At 41.6% G+C, this 17,586-nt stretch overlaps 1 long non-coding RNA gene across 1 annotated transcript in view; it reads right to left on the reverse strand.

The window, feature by feature from the left end:
• Positions 1-9,013: 9,013 nt before the first annotated feature.
• The window catches only part of LOC107980315, a 53,803-nt gene continuing 45,230 nt past the window's right edge, over positions 9,014-17,586 (reverse strand). The window contains exons 5-6 of the long non-coding RNA XR_004770064.1: positions 15,775-15,832; positions 9,014-10,508 (exon numbers count right to left, since the gene is read on the reverse strand). This is a non-coding gene — a long non-coding RNA (uncharacterized LOC107980315). The remainder of the gene's footprint in view (positions 10,509-15,774; positions 15,833-17,586) is intronic.

Raw genomic sequence — 17,586 nt, forward strand, 5'->3', positions numbered from 1 at the left:
GACAACCCATGTCATTACATTTATCTTTACAATACAGATGGCATGTTCTATAATGTCCCTTTTCTGCGGAGTATCTAACCAAGGGAATTGGACCTTGTCCTACCTTCAGACCACCTTGCTGGTTTATTCCAGAGCTTGGACAAGCCAGCAAGCCTTCTCTGGTCTTATCAGGGATTTGTCCTATTTGACAAAGCAATATGTTCAAGAGGAAGTCCTGTCAGTTTTGTTGGTGGGAAAACTACTCCTGAAGGAGTCCTGATGGGAATGTTCTTCTGTATATGTTTCTCTTATTGGTTAATGAATAAAACACTGATTGGCTGATTGGCCAGACAAGAAGTGATGTAGCTGGGCAGAATCAGGATATAAGCAGGGACAAACAGGAAATCTCTCTTCTCTGTGGAGACACTTAGCAATTGACATGTAGCCACCAAAGGAGTTAGAGGTCTGGACCCTTCTCCGGTGAGATAAGACCATGTGGAAATACTTAGATTAATAGAAACAGGTTAATAATTAAGACAGAGCTAGCCAATAAGAAGTCCTAGTCATCGGCAGATTCATAATTAATAAAAGTCTCTCTGTGCTTATTTGGGTCTCAAGGATTGCAAGGCCAGAAAACTCATGCTACAGAGCCCTACATCTCAGACACTGTACCAGGTACTGACAACTGTAAAGCCTGCTTCAGTCATAAAAGAGATCACAGTGCAACCACTGAAAAAGACTATGACCCAATGCTGTGACCCAATCTGCATATTTTAGGGAAGCCAAATCAAAGCAGTTCCCACTGAAAAACAGAACTCCTGTTCTCTGTTGACTAGCTAGATTGCTCTCGAAAATGAGAAACTTGTTTTAGGGACACTTAATATTGCCTCTTCATTTAAGAAAGATGGAGGAAAATCTGGTGAGAGTGAGGTGCAGGCCCCTGCAGTCATGAGTCCCTGGAGCCCTAAGTCATCATCTAATCCGGTATCTCCAGAAAAAGGACTAGGTGTGCCAACCTGGTAACCCACACATTGGCACTGTGCCCAGTCCAAGGATAAGCCTACTGGTGGCCCTTATGCAAAAAAACCTGTTTGTACAGGATGAGTGGGTCAGTGTTTAGTGAGTGACATTGCAGCCAGTAAGTGTTTAGTGAGATGACATTGCACTTTCAAAGCCCAGTCTTTGCTGCAGCAATCAGGCAGGTAAGAGCAGCCTCGTGGTGTATGAGAAGTGAGGGCCCCAGGACTCTCCACACTGATTTCCCAGTAAGTGCCGTGGAACTGAGGTGAGTGAAAACTGAGAAACCTAGGCAGGAGTGGCCCACAGCATAGATTAGACCCCACCCCCTCAATACATAACCCAGTTAGTCAACCCCAAAACCATTTGACCTCCCAAGGAGCTCTTGATCCTTGATAACCACATCTCAAAAAGAGCTCCTTTGCCTACCTGTCATCTCTAAATGGCATCTGCAAATGAAGGCCATTGGGTGGAAAGGATACAGGAATGTATCTCAGTGGTGCTAAGAATATGGTGATTAAAACCTCAGGCTCTGAAGCCAGATTGCCTAGGTTCAAATCCTGATTCCACTTTGTGCAAACTGATGAGAATCCAGTCTGCAGGCTTCTGGAAAGTAGAAGTAAAAGAAGCAATTGTTACATTAAGTGGATACATATAGCTCAGGTTCACCATCTACCACAAGTAATACCATTAGCTGTTATTATAGATAAGACATAGATAGTCCTTGGTCCCCCCAATTCCTTACAATATACTGAGAGGTACAAAGAAACCACATGTGACACAACAGCAAAAACACGGGATGTGTAAATCAGTCCCAAATGGTGCTGTCCTGACACTAGATCAGGGAGAATCAGAGAAGCCATTTTGGCTGAGGCTCATTTGTAACAGAGTTTGGCAGGGATCATGGTGGCTGAGCGCTCAAAAGGAAGGACATGGGCATTACATGGCACAGTGTTTGAATTCTGACTTCAATTACCAGAGGTGGAATCTTGGGGCAAACGCTGGGACTGATAATTTTTCAACATTGAGCTCACCTGGACTATAAGTGCAAATTGCCCACTCCAGGTCACAGCACCGATTCTTGGTTGCTCATTCTTCTGGCTTTTCGAGAGTGGTTTTGGATACTCAAAGGAGGAAAGCCAGTTGCTCCCCAAACCTGGGTAGGCCTCATCCAATCTTTCGACAGTCTGACTGGAACTAGAACTTTCTTTTTTTTTTTTTTTTTTGAGATAGGGTCTCTCTGTGTAGCTTTGGAGCCTATCCTGGCACTCGCTCTGGAAACCAGGCTGGCCTCGAACTCACAGAGATCCGCCTGCCTCTGCCTCCCCAATGCTGGGATTAAAAGCGTGCGCCACCAACGCCCGGCTTAGAACTAGAATTTTCAAAGTGGTTAAGAAAAAGTGTTTGCTTCTGTTTGTCTGTGTTCTACCTGGAACACTGAGTTCTTCCGGACATAATCATTAAGTTGAAACATTAGCTCTCTCCAAGACAAAACTGCTGGCCTTTAGATTCAAACTGCATCAAGGGTCTCCTAGTTCTCCAGCCTCTACACCCACCCTGGAACTACAGCCACTGGTTCTTCAGCTTCCAGCTCAGCCTGGAGAGCTTGGGCCTTGCCAAACTCCATAATCACATGGACCAATTCCCATCTAGGTCTCCTCACCCTTACATATGGAGGCTCACACTTAGTTGCTTCTGTGCTTCTGAAGAACATTAACTGAATCAACTACTAACATTTCGAGGGCTCAATTTTCTCACCTGTAGGATAGGGGTCAATTTTATTTACTCATAGGGCTGCTACCAAGATCCAGTGATTTCTTGTAAATAAGCATTCCTCTGGTACCTAACACATTAGGGTATTCACAAATATGAATTGTGAAGGAGTGCCGATGTCCCCAGCCAAAGACCACAGAGGGTACACCCATATAGCATTGTAAGTTAAATGCATTACGTAGTACAGGAGTAGAATGCACTTTGTAAAGGCCACTTCATGTCTTCCCAAAGACTTACAAGACTGGAGGTTGTTTTCAATGCTCTGAAGAGAGTATATGGATATGATTTGTTTTAGATTTAGAGCTAGGATAACTCTGAGGTGGTTATCTGTAGTAGATTGAATAGATATGCAAAAGATATGCCCAAGTCCTGAGACCCAGAGCCTGGGAATGTGATTTTATTTGGATATATATATCATCTCTGTACATAGAAGTAAAGGATGGTTTGGGAGATGAGTCTGTCAGATGGTGTTGGGTGGAGCCTAAATCCCCTGGCAAGAGGCTTTATAAAGAGGAGAAGCTAAAGAAGATAGAAGCCAAGACCAGAGTGCTATTTACCAGCCAAAGCACTAGAACCAGGAAGAGAGACCTGGGGCAGATCCTTCTGGATCAATTGTCTAGGAAGTCCAGGAAGACCCAGTCCTGATGACATTGTCATTTAGATTTCTGGTTAACAGAACTGTGAGGAAAATAACTTTCTATTGCTCTAACATCTGTTGATATAATTTCTAAAGGCAGTCCTAGTGCACTAATACCAAATTGCTGCAGCTGTCACATAAAGGAAGGGCAAGCTGAGGTGCCTGAAGCTCCACCTGATGAAGAATCACAAAGGTTCTGAGGACTCAGGAGAATGGACTACTTGGTCTTTTGTAGCCTAGATAATGTTCATATTTTGTGTTCAGCAGTGGTTATCGACAGTCTGGCTTCTGTCCTAGTACATCACAGTCATAAACTGGCCTTGTCTGATGATAACACAGGAAACAGTTCACATTCAACAGTACACCAGAACCTGTGAGTTCTAAGCCAGCTCCTGGTGTCAAGGCCTGCCTTCGACTTTCTGAAAGGAAGAAAGAAAGAAAAAAAGAAAGAAAGGAAGGCAGGCAGGCAGGGAGAGAGAGAGAGAGAGAGAGAGAGAGAGAGAGAGAGAGAGAGAGAGAGAGAGAGAGAGAGAGAGAGTACAGAGGGAAGGAGGGACAGAGGGAGGGAGGGAGGGACGGAGGGAGAGAGGGAGGAATGAAGGAAGGACTAAATCCCCTAAGGGTCCCTAGTACATCAAATTGCCTTTCTGTGAGTGATAATGAGCTCATCTTCCATTTTAGCCTTTTCTGTATATTAAGCTGTTATACACAGATTTGAAAATGCATGTTTCCTTATTCCAAAAAATAAATGACATGGTTCAAAATATACCTGTAACACATTTATCTTGTGGCAAATGAATTAAAATTCACTCTGTTCTAAGTGTGGAGAGTTTTTGTTGTTTTTTTTTTCTTTATCATTCTTGGAGTTATCAAAGGAGCTGCTGACAGTATGTGTCTGAGACATAATCCAGATTACTGATGCATGTCTGGGAAGCCTGTAGCATGTGACAAGTGTCCGGGATTAGTCAGCCTGAGCAGGACAGCTTTCTCTGCCCTGAGAAGATGCTTTGCAAAGATTTCCTTTACTCTCTGCTGGATGAGATATGGTAAGGTATATTCTTATCAAGCAGACACCTAGAGTCTGCAAAGATGGGGACTGACCTTCCTCATCCTCTTGCATATTTGCCAATGCTCACAGGCTTGTGTTCTCCACAGGTAATATGGCAATCTCCTGAGGGTTCTCAGGTCTTCCAAACACTCTGTGTTTCCGTACTAGCTAATGAGGCCTTAAAGAAATGGTTCATAACAGTAGCTGTTTTGTTCCTGAGTCCCTAACTTGAGATTTTCAAATGAGATAAGCTGAAGTGATCCTGGGATTTTCCTCTGCATCTGTAATTGATATGAGCCTCCTCAGGTATAGGTCACAGTCCTAGAGCTGCACTTTTCTAACAGTTGATGCTATCTTGCCTCCCCAAAGCCAAACAAAGGTAGCTTGCTGTCCTATAGTGTGTAAGCTATCATTTGCAATATGTTATTTTAATTACATATCAAGATGTTGTCAGCTGTAGTAAAGAAAAGCCACACACACACACACACACACACACACACACACACATATATATCATTCCAAGGAGCTTGGCGTTAGGTCGAATCTTAGGTGAATTAATTCAACAACTCAATAATATGTTAAAGACATATTATTAAAGACATCCACTCTGGTTTTCATCATGACTTTTCTTTGTGAAGTACTGAGCCTTGGGTGTTTTGTTATAATAACATAGCATGAACTCATAGCACCACATTCTCTAGAGCCTTTCTACATGCATGCGGCTTGAGCCTCTCTCGGTAAATACTCTCTGTATGTTCCATTTATTATATGGTGACAGGTTCCTAAGCATCAGAAAGCAGATTCTGTGAGCCAGTAAAGGACTATCCCCAAAGCTGGCATAGCCTTACTGAAACTGTTAAAGCAGTCTCAGAACTTTCCTAAACTGAAATAAGTGGAGAAAGCCCAAGCTTAATGGGATTTGGAATTTGGTAAGGTAGCTTTGCCAAAGTATACAAAGACATTGCTATCTCATATACAGAAGACACATACTGTCTTTGATAGTGTGCCATGAGGGACCTCTACTATTTCTCTATCCCTTTACATTGTCCTTTACTGAAAGATAAGTTACATAATGATGAGGACACCTAAGTACACTGTGGTGTTGTCAGGAGTATGGACTCCCTAGAAAGTCCCAAATAACAAAAGGGTTTATGATTCTATTCACTGAGTGCTGAGCTAAAGAAGTTCTAGTGACTGATTTGAAACCACATAGTGTTCTCAATACCACCATCCCCAAGTGTCTCAACTCACAGGAGAGAGCAGAGCTATACGATAGAGGCCATCACTCATCTGAGACACTGGCTTCCTGCCAGAGCTGAGTATAAGATTTGGTGGTAGAGAAATGCATGAAGATGACTTTGAGGGGCTGAAGTAATGAAGGGGAAAGACAAAATAGGATGGAGGGAGAAGATAATGGGGAAAAGTGAGTTTCAGCACCAGCAACTGCTCTGGCAGGTTCGCAGACAGCGTTATCAGCAGCTGCTCACAGCCACAGGGACATGTGATTCATGAGTGCAGACAGGAAGGGTTAATACAACCAAAACTGAGTCAAGCCACCACCATGTCAGTCCAGCGCATTCCCTGCACCACCACCTCTGCTCCTCACAGCCACTTTCCACATCAATGAGCCCCGAAGTGCCTGTTGCAGCTACCACTACGTACTGCGCCGGCTTCTTAGTGCCACTTGCAAGGCAAACATATCTGGCTGCCTGGGCACATGCCCAAATATGTCAGCAAGGGAAGCAGACACTTCAGACAGTTATCTACTTCTTTCTTCCACCTATATTCATACGTGGGTATACTCTAAAAGTCAAAGGATGGTTATGTTCTATCAGCTAAGTCATGGACAAGGTCCACTCTATAGCCATTGATTCATTCCATAAGTGATTCTGGGAACGTTACACTTGACTGGTGCTATTCTGGCACCAAATAGACAAAGCTGAGCAGGAATAGGAAAGGCATGGTATTTACCTTTGTTCAAGAAAGATGAAAAATAGAGATTTGTGACTAATTTCACATTGTGATGAGTACAATAGAGAAAATGGCACTGTGTGGTAAGATATTGGGCAATCCACAAATCCATGGGTATAGGTTGCATGTGAGGACTGGACCAGGGTTAGTCTACAGGAGCCAGCAAAGAAGGCCTCTTTGATCAGGAATAGGAGCAGTAGGGCAGAGAAGGAGTCAGCCCTGCAGAAACCTAGAAAAGGACTTCCTTGTAGAGGAAAGTGATTCCACAACCACAAAGGCTGGGAAGCCATGTGCACCTGTGAAAGAAGGAACAGAGCAAGGCTGCCTAGAGCCACATCAGCAGCAAGCTTGTCTGAGGTGACCCAGAAGCTGCCTTTACCAGCAGTGGGGAAACAGCACCTGTGAGAAGGGCAAGCGCACATTTAGGGGAGCAGTAGCAGGATTAAGAGTGAATTTGTGAACACATAGAAGCCTTAAATCTTCCTTGCTACAATCCAATATGAGAAATACATTTTCTTTCTCTACCCAATACACACACACATACCTTACAGCACTTCCATACTCTTTCTAGTTAACCTTGGTCCAGAGATACTAGTGGACAAGCCCATGACTAACTTAAAAGTTTGAAGTTCCATGTTGTTTTAAGCAGTGTGATCAAATCTTACATTGTCCTGCCCCATCCTGCCTGGGTGTAAGTCATTTCTTTTGGGTGTACCACCTTATATGCTACCTACTCTGTAGCAGTTGATAGAGAAAGCACATTCCTATAACTTTTATTGTAGCATGTATTTATAAAATGCTCTATTTTATTATTGAGTTATCATGTTAATCTCCTATTTATGTGAAACTTAAAAGCTAGCTATACTACAGGGGGTACAATATGTATAAGATTTGATACTATCCATAATTTCAGGGTTCTTGAGATCTATCCTCTCTAGGTGAGAGAGGACTAATATACATAAGTGACCAATTATGTGATTGGCTTAGCTAGGCTTCAGTCAAACACTAGCCTGGGAGTTTCTGTGAAGGTATTTTTAAAAGACTAACCAGATGATCTTGCATAATGCGGGAGAGCCTCATCCAACTAGTCAAAGCCATAGAGAAAACAGTGTGGTGTCCAATTGAGAAGAGGCTCTCCCTCTAAGTGTCTTCTCGGCCTCGCAGGTCACACTGACACATTTATTTGAGGATGAGATCACTTCTCACCCTGGCCTTGGTGGCTGATTTTGCTTCCTCTTAAGGCTGTGCCTGGGATGGAACAGCTCAGCCTTTTGTTTATTTGTATAGTCAATAGCCAGAAGCTAGAAACCAACTCCAAGAAGAGGGTGCCTCAGCCAGGGAAGCTCGTGTCCAAGTCAGGTAAGAGGCCAATGGGTGGATGTGCCACCAGTCTGCCCTCCACTTTTCTGCAAAGCCTTTGCCAGTTAAGACTAAGTATTTGGAGTGAGTCCACCCCACTCCTCCTCCACTACCTGCAGAGGCTGCCCTCAGAAACTCCTGGAACCACAAGGTGATGTGGCAATGGGCTCAGATGTGCAAAAGAGATGGCAGGTCATGGGCAGCTGTGCAGATGGAAGCTCTGCCCAGAAACCTGATCCACAAGATGCCTTCACTCTCAATGCCAATTTGGCTCCTTGATGAAATGTAGAAAGTAAACAACCTTCATTTTTTGTTTTAGTTTCAACTCTCAGAATCTAATTCCAGTTTTCTTTTGCAGACAGCGTGCTTTTTTTTTTTTTTTTTTACTGTCTATGTGTGTCTTTTTTACCTTCCAAGCTAGACTCTAAATTATAAATGGCACCACATCCCAAATATGCTATGACTACCTACCAGGGATATTACACTGCCCTATACCAGTAGAGACTTAATAGCATAGGATAGATGAACATGAAAATGACTGATAATGTCAAAGGCACAAAGATGAGGGAATCAAAGGCAAGAAGAAGGTGATGAAGTAAGATTTAAGGAAGCACTTCCCAGATTCTGACAGCATAGTTTTCCCTAAAATAATTCCGTGGTTGAATCTACTGAGAGAGCAATGGAATAGATGTGCCCATCAAGTAGAATGAGATCTGTGTCAGTACCATAGAAGTACCGAAGCTGCTTGCATATGGGACCATTCTGTTGTTGACCACCACTGACATCTGCAGAACACCTGCTCTGGAGAACACTGGCAATATACTGCTTTGGAAGTGTGTGGACCATTCTTGATACAGGGAGCTCAGAAATAAGCATGGGAAATGCTTGCTCCCTCCCTAAACTCTCCTCTTGATGGGCTGGGGTGGGAAGTAGGCAGGGGCTGCTTCATTGGTAACCCATCTCTTCTGCACAAAAAAGAAGGATAGAAACTGTTTCACTGCTGGCAATTCCCCCAAAGAAAGCCACCTTCTACTTAACTGAGTATCTCCCTGCTCGACCCTCAGGACAAGGCCTGTGTGGACTGGGTTCTGCTCTCAACAACATTTTGTAAGGTCTGCCAGCAAATGGCAAGGGAAACCATACCTGATACATTCTAATTAGTTGTACAAAACCAAGACAGGGAAAGAAATAAAAACATGAGATTTTTGAGTTTTTTATTTTCTTTAATATTGGTGCCCATAGAGGAGGCAGCATTGGGAATGCAGTTCTCTCCTCTTCTGTGAGTCTCTAGGGTTGGACTCCGAGCATCTGGCTTGTGCAACCAGAACCTTTACCCACTGAATAGTCTTGCCAGGCTAAACTATGAGACTTTGACCCTCACATGAAAGTATAATTTCACTTCAGAATTGCTTGCCATTTGGCAAAAAGCTCAGTGAAATTTCTAATGAAGGTTTGGATCTTATCTGAATTACTTAAATCAGAAGAAACCCCAGTACAGGATTCTCCCCTTTGTGTAGGGAAAGGCAGCCTAGTGCCAACAAACAGCAAAGAGTTGGTGATTGAGATAGCAAGTAGGCTCCACCAGGCCCCTGTACCTCCTTTCCTAGCCCAAATCACCTCCCTGACCCAGGTTTCCTCATCCCTGTTCTGGAGCAATAGCATGCACTTGGAAGGGTTGCTGTTGAAATTCTGATACTGTGTTGAAAATGCCAAGGACAATACCTGACATCAATAACAACTATCTGCAAGACTAAGGTCAAAATCTATTCTCCCAGTGGCACTAGGAGAGCAAATGCTTATAAAATGGGTTTGTTTTCAATTATGTGTTATTAATTCAGCCACCTTTTCCAATGCAATATAAGAAACAGCATTCTCCTGGAATACTTATTTTCCATAACATAAAAGTGACACAATGTTAAGACACACACAAGAGTTTAGTTTCACTGGAGCAAGGTAGAGTGACCGCAGGTGCTACAAACGTGTCCAGACTCTGTGAATGAGAATCCTGTGCTCAATGCAACAAAGCAGAATAAAAAGTGGACAGAATATTTGTGCTGGACTTTAATAAATACTTAGCTGGTTTCTGCATTGCTGGCACCCAAGGCCATCGATTCTCCAGATGGAAAGTTGATCTTAATCTCTTTTGGCTCTGAGTCCATCTCCCCTTAGGAAATTTTAGACTCTCTCTTATGCAAACTGTTTTTCATAGGTTAAAGTGCTCCATGCAGTTTCCCTCAGGGGCATCAGGAAAGGCTCTTGAGAGCAGCTCCACTTTTTATGGCTAGTAGAGAGCTGAGGACCCTTCGGAGAACTCTAGAAGATACAAGCTCCCTGTAGTTGCACAGAATCCAAGACAGGTCTAGACGAGGGTAGCCCTCAAGCATGTTCTTATGGAATTGGAAATGCCAGCAATCTCAAGCATTTGCTTATTCACTTGCATGTAAACTTGAATTTCCCAGGGTCTCCCTAAGGCAGAAGATTTGCCCTCCCTCCTGCTGTGTGGCCTTCATATTGTCCCATGCCCTAATCTTGGATCACACCCAACTGTCCACATAATCTTGATGCCTTTTTCTGCGGAATGGAGGACTGGCAAGCAACCAAGTCCTGGGTGAGGTGCCAAAGTCCTTGTTATGTAAGAAGCCAGGTTGACGCCCTCATGAGAGTGTGGGAGCTTCTTAATGCTGTGTCATTCCCTGGTATAAGTGACTTATGATTTGGTGGTTTCTGAAAGTAAAAATGGAACATAGTGAAAACATCACCTTAGCCAGATCTGCAAAAATAAAAACATTTTCTTGATTTCTAATTAGTGTGCCCGGAACATTGTTTTCAACTAAGGGCCTCACTGCCCCACCTGTTATGAGTAGCTGTAACTATAGTCAAACTGATTTATATTTCTCAACTATGGAGCCTTGACTAATAAACTTGAAGAGATTTGAGGAGCACTTCAAATAACTAACAACAACAACTACGAAGCCCATTGCAATGCCTGGCATCATGCCAATGCTTCAGCCTTCACATGCCCTCCACCTGACTTTTTGAGACAACAACAACAAAAAAAGTAGGACTCCCCCTTCTTATAAAAGGGGAAACTGAAACACAAGTTGGGAAAGTCTCACATCCTGAGTCAAAAGTATCTCCAGTGTTCCGTCAAACTGTACCACACCCTCTTCCTCCAGACTGCCTACCCTAGGAGCTCAGAAACAGTCTGTCTCATCTCCTCCCAGTTTCTCCTTCCCTACTCTCATTCCAGTCCTTCTCCCCACCCCTTCAAACCCTCCTTACATCCAGTAAATCATTAAACTCTATCTTACTGGGTTCTACAGGGATTTTAGTCAGTCTCCACCCTTTATATCCTTAGAACGTGTCATCCAAACTGCCTTTCTGAGATACACATGTTACCCTATTTTATAAAGGACATTGTCATTCGGGCTTTATCAGGACCCTTGACTGTGCTGAAGAAACTATGTGTGTCCTGATGAGAGTTGATTCACATGTTCTCTTGTCTCCCTGTAACCTAAAATTTGACTACCAGGCCTAGATTTGGTCAGTTGGCAGCTTCAACCTGAGATGACAAGTCTGTACCCTGTGAAGAAGCAGGGGGATTTAGGATGTGTAGCTGTGTTGGCAGTAGCTGGGGTCTACAAGTAGTGAGTTCTACTTGTGTTAATATTAGAAAGACTCTACTTGTCTAAGGTCCTCAGTACTCTTGATTGTCCATTGTTTCCTAGTTTTCTCCCAAGGTCTAGGGCCACCTAAAAATTTGAGACTGAGTTTCTCTCTTAGTTATTGAAGACAAGCACACATTCCATCATTAATGACAGGTAGAACATTTGTCAATCAAAAGGGAGCTAGTAGAGGAAGCTGAGACTCAAATGTTTCCTGTGGACACAGGGTATAAGATGTCTACTGAAAGCATGTTTTCGGAAATTATGCTACCACCATAACATGATAAGAAGACTGGGGGCAATGGCTTCTTCTTTCCTTGAAGGTCATAAAGAAAGGGAATGACAATTTTAAGCAACCAAACTGTGAGCTCATGGCTTTGATTGAACCTAGGGACTTTCTACAATTATGCAAATGCTTGTCTCTTTTACCTCAGTACTTGGGGGCTGAAAACCAGAAACATTGCTTGGTACTGTAGATTGCCAAGTCATCTCACTGGTTGACTCACAGCCTTGATATGATTTGTGCGTGTTTAAAGCTGGAAACAGTAAGTCCCATTCCTGTGTCTGCAGCATTTATCAAAAAGCCTTGTTCTTAGTTAATAAACCCTTATGAAACTAATGAATAAATGGTCAAATTAAAAGACTGTATGATAGTGTTGTTCCTCTAAAGATCAGCAAAGTGGCAATTGGGCAGGTTAGCTGTGTTCCAATATTCTTTGGAATGGATATTTGGTAATTCTGATCCCAACACAGCTACCCCCATCACAGAAGGAATGGAAGAGAGAAGCACTCTCATTGCAAAAATCATCATGATATCATCATCTCCTCATTAGGAACTGCCCCTCCTTTTGGAATTGTAAGCATCAAGTAAAATATCTCAGAGTGTTATGTCATATCCAAGACTTGGAGGAAATTCACAATGGAGCTGAAACATACAAAAGGCAATGGGTTATCCTGGGACCACAAACACAGTAAGTGCCCAGTAAGTCCCACAGAAAGTGCTGATCGGGCCACAAGCCCTTCAGGAATTACGTCCTTTAGGTTCTGAGCAGAAGAAACGAAGTCAGATCAACTAAAAGGGAAAGCCCTCTTTCTTTTGATTAAAAAGGAGCCCAGACCATTAGTCAACTACCTGTGTGGTTCTGTGCCCCTAACCAGAACCTTTCCAGATGCCCATGATCTGGGCACAGAAACCCCCAACACCTATTCTTCTGTGAGGAGATAGCTGTGGTTGTACCCCAAAGCCTTCACCCTGTCAAAATCTACATTCTAATATCATCTCCTAATCAGAATGTCTCAGTAGCCTGCTCAGGCCTATCTGGTGCCATCCATGTGCCCAGTGTGGGTATCTAGATTCCCCATTCCCTAGCTATGAAACCATACAAATTACTTTTCTCTTCTTCTGGTTCCTCATCTGCTAAGTGGGCATGACAATACTTCAGTTTTAAACATTATCTTGTGCAAAAAGCATATAGTATCATACTTGCACAGGGTCATATGTCTCCTTTGGGGGCCAGGGGACTCATCTGATAAAACTTCCATCTTTGTTCTTGTACTTTCACACTTTCCAGAATGCCCGAACGTGCAAGAAAGCCTAGTGATCCCTAGTCTTTCAAGAGTATGTGTACCAGACTGGTACTTATCCAAATTCTCCCACCCTTTGGCACTTGGTCCATGCCCTTTCCAGAAAACAACATCTGATGTTCCAGATAGATATGGAGGTGGCCAGGTCTTTATCACAGCCTGCTCTTACCTGAACTGACCTCTGCTTCTCTTTGGTGCTTATTCCACTGGCTCTGCCCAAACATCTATCTGCCTTTCAGAACACAGTGAATTGTGTGAACAACTCATTTTCATTCTTTATTGCAGCCACTAAAAAGAACAGGGAAATTCTCCAAAAATGGTCAGAAGTTGAGGGCTCTGCCTTTTGCTTTAAAAATCAGTGATGCCCAGCCTTCCTAATGCTATGACCCTTTAATTTAGCAGTGGTTCTCACCCTCTTAAAGCCAATGCCCTTTAATACAGCTCATCGTGATTGGGTGACCCCCAATCATAAAATTATTCTGTTGATACTTCACAACTGGAATTTTGCTACTGTTATCCATCATGATTGAAAAATGTGTGTGCTTTTTGATGGTCCTGTGAAAGGGTTGTTCAACACAAACAAGGGTCTCGACCCACAAGTTGATTAAGTGATTATCCCTACTTTTGTCCTAAATAAACTAACATTTCTACTCCTAACATTTATACACAGAAGTACATGAAAGACTACAAAAAGTATATAAAATAAAGGAACATCTGAACAAAAACTTATTCAAATGTCCATGAGTAAGGATAGCATAAATGAAGTATGGCATATTTCTAAAGTGGGCTAGTAACCAGCCATTAAAATGGTGCATTTAGTGAACATACATTCTAATGGAAAGCCTAAAATTCATTCCAAGCAAGTAACAGCAATTTCTCAAGAGAACAGACTTAAAATTAGAGAAAGTAACCTTTCACCCACTGATAGAGTTCCATGACATCTGAATTCTTCCCCATGTATATTTCTGTCACAATAATTTCAATAGTGAATGTTAAGTCACCATGACTTAGGAGGCCAAGACAGTCTATGGGACCTCTTACAGTGGAGCCAGTCTTTATCCCTAGAACACAAATGGACTTTAGGAGCCCATTCTCTATGGAGGGATTCTATTGCAGCCCAGATACAGCAAGGAAGGCCTAGGCCCTCCCCCAAATGGGGGACTTTGAAGGTCCCCCGTGGAGGGCCTCACTATCCCTGGGGAGGAGTTGTGGGATGGATTGGGAGATTGGTGGGGAACATAGGAGGATGAGAGGGCGAGGGAATGGGGGGAGGATATGTAAATATGAGTTCCTCTAAAATAAAACATAATTTAAAAATAAATAAATAAAATGAAAATAAAGTCACCACAACTTTCTGCCCCATACTTTACATGGTCTTATTATTTTTAAATACGTAGTAAATGTGTATTGTTTTTGTAATAAGTGAATTCTCTTAGGGTCTCCCAAATACTTCAAAACCTTCATGTTCCCATTCCCATTGGCACTACCTCTGCATCAGAGGCCAGCTTTGCAAATTTCTGGTAGCAGGAGGATGTTTATCTTGTAAGATATACATTAAGCAGTTGTAAGGTAAATGTTGGGTAAAGAGCCAAAGGCTAGCTAATCCTCATCATGGTAACTTACAGGGCACTTCTCTATCATTCATTCAAAAATGTTTTACTGAGCCCCTACCCATGGTGTTCATTATGACCAAGTTGGCTTTACCCCAGAGATAGTACTATATATGATATGTATTATATTATTTATAATTATTGTGATTTTCTCAGGATCCCCCAAAGATTACTAGTGCTCCCAATCAGCAGAAAGTAGTTTAGAAAACTATGCTCACATTCCCAAAATATTGATTATAAATGTTTGTTTTCATATAAGGGGGTTGCTTACATACTGTTATTGGTCATAGTCAAGAAAAGACTAACAAAAAATTAAATTCAGAGATCTCTTTCTAAAAGATGAAAAGAGGATATGATATAGAAATGGTAGAGAGAGATAGATTATTGAATCTACTTTAATCTAAAAAACAACTGTCAATCTCAAACTATTTTACATTGGTGTAGATTTTACTCTATTGAAACAAATTTAAAATTAATTTGGTTATACTGTATGTATATTTCTGCTCTTGTTTAAGATATTATGTTTATGCAGCTGAATTAAGAAGTATGAGTTAATATTTAGTCATCTATAATAATCAAACATACAGTCGTGTTAGTTAAGTGTTCTAAGTATACAGAGATATGTGTCAGATGAATAGGTAATCTTCAAACATTTCAAAGATCTACAGAATATAGTATTAATAATGTTTAATAATTTAGTCTTGTTTTGACAGTGAGACACATCTGCTTCAGGTAATACCAAACAACTTCAAAGGAAGATGGTGGGCATCAAAGAAACTCCATATGGAGTTTGTTTTCTTTGTGGCAAAAGTTATCCATATGGGCAAAGAAACTGTCTTCGCCTCAATTACTGACAGTTAATCTCCAAACTGGATGAGCAGGATGCAAATAAAAAAGGTGACTGTCAACCCTTACCAAGAAAAGTCCTTCAAAATTCCCTGCTTCTCAAAAAAGTCTGTCAAAAGCATGGGCCTGTTTCTGGTGCACTCAGAGCCACCTGAGACTTGGGGCCTGCACATGGGGAACCCATCCCAGCAGAACAACCTATTGAGGGTCTGCCAATGTCCTGGTACTAGTCCCACCTCCACCACCAGGAAGAGAAGAACCATCAGAGTATTTGCTTGTACTCACCAGAAGGGAACCTTGAACCCATTTTCACCAGGAGAGGAAGAAACTCCACCTGCACCCACTGGAAGAAGGGTTGGGAAGAAGACAATATAAAAACACATTCAATAACAGAAAAACCAATATTACACAACCAGAATCTAGGGAGTCTATACCAGCAACACCTGAACATATCACTGCAGATGAAGCAGAAGAGAATGACCTTAAAAACAACTTCATGAAAATGATAGAGGCCCTCAAAGAGGATTAAGATAATCTCTTAAAGAAATGGAAGAAAAAAACAGACCAAGAAATATAAGAAATCACCAAATCTCTAAAGAAAGAAAAGAAAAAGCAATCAAACAGACAAAGGAAACAATTCAAACTTTTCAAGACCTGAAAATTGAAATAGAGACAATAAAGAAAACACAAACTGAGGGAATGCTGGAAATAGAAAAGCTGGGTAAATGACCAGGAACTACAGATGCAAGTATAACCAACAGAATACAAGAGATGGAAGAGAGAGTCTGAAGATTCTGATACTGAAGATACACTAGGAGAAATAGATTCACTGACCAAAGAAAATCTTAAGTCCAACAAATCCTTAACACAAAATATCCAGGAAATATGGGACACCGTGAAAAGACCAGACCTGAGAATAATAGGTATAGAAGAAGGTGAAGAAACCCAACTTTAAGGTGCAGAAAACATATTTGACAAAATCATAAAAGAAAACTTTCCCAACCTAAAGAAAAACAAGCCAATGAAAGTACAAGAAGCTTACAGAACACCAAATAGAGTGGACCACAAAGAAGCCCCCTCACCACATAGTAATCAAAACCCCAAAAATACAGAATAAAGAAAGAATATTAAGAGCAGCAAAGGGGAAAATCCAAGTAATATATGAAGGCAAAACTATCAGAATTACACCTGACTTCTCCATGGAAACTAAAAGCCAGAAGGTCCTGGATAGATATCATACCAACATTAAGAGACCACAGATATACTACTATACCCAGCAAAGTATTCAATCACTAGAGATGGAGAAAACAAGATATTCCATGATGACAAAACCAGATTTCAACAATATATATCCACTAATCCAGCCCTACAGAAAGTTCTGGAAGGAAAACTCCAACCCAAGGAAGTTAACTACACCAACAAAAACATACACAATAGATAATCCTACTATACCAACAGCCAAAAGAAAAAAAGGGGTGGAAATCCATACACAATACCAACAACAAAAACAACAAATCCAAAACAAACAAGAATGAACAATCAATGGTCATTAATATCCCTCAATGTTAATGGTCTTAACATTCCTATAAAAAAAACACAGGCTAACAGAATGGATACAAAGACAGAATCCATTCTTCTGCTGCATACAAGAAATACATTAACTCAAAGACAGATGGTACCTCATAGTTAAGGGTTGGGAAAAGATTTTCTAATCAAATGGACACAAGAAACAAGTGGGTGTAGCAATCCTATATCTAACATATTAGACTTTAAACTAAAATCAATCAAAAGAGATGGAGGAGGACATTTCATATTCATCACAGGAGAAATCCAAGATGAGGTCTCAGTTCTGAACATCTATGCCCCCAATACAAAGGCATCCACATTCATAAAAGAAATATTACTAAAATTCAAATCCAACATAAAACCTCACATACTTATAGAGGGAAACTTCAACACCCCACTCCCACCACTAGACAGAAGCACCAGACAGAAACGTAACAAAGAAACAAAGGAACTAATAGACGTTATGACCCAATTGGGTTTAACAGACATCGATAGAACAGTCCATCCAAACACAAAAGAATGTAACTTCCT

The sequence above is a fragment of the Cricetulus griseus genome, chromosome 5 (assembly GCF_003668045.3).
Source record: "Cricetulus griseus strain 17A/GY chromosome 5, alternate assembly CriGri-PICRH-1.0, whole genome shotgun sequence".
Classification (NCBI taxonomy): Eukaryota; Metazoa; Chordata; class Mammalia; order Rodentia; family Cricetidae; genus Cricetulus; species Cricetulus griseus.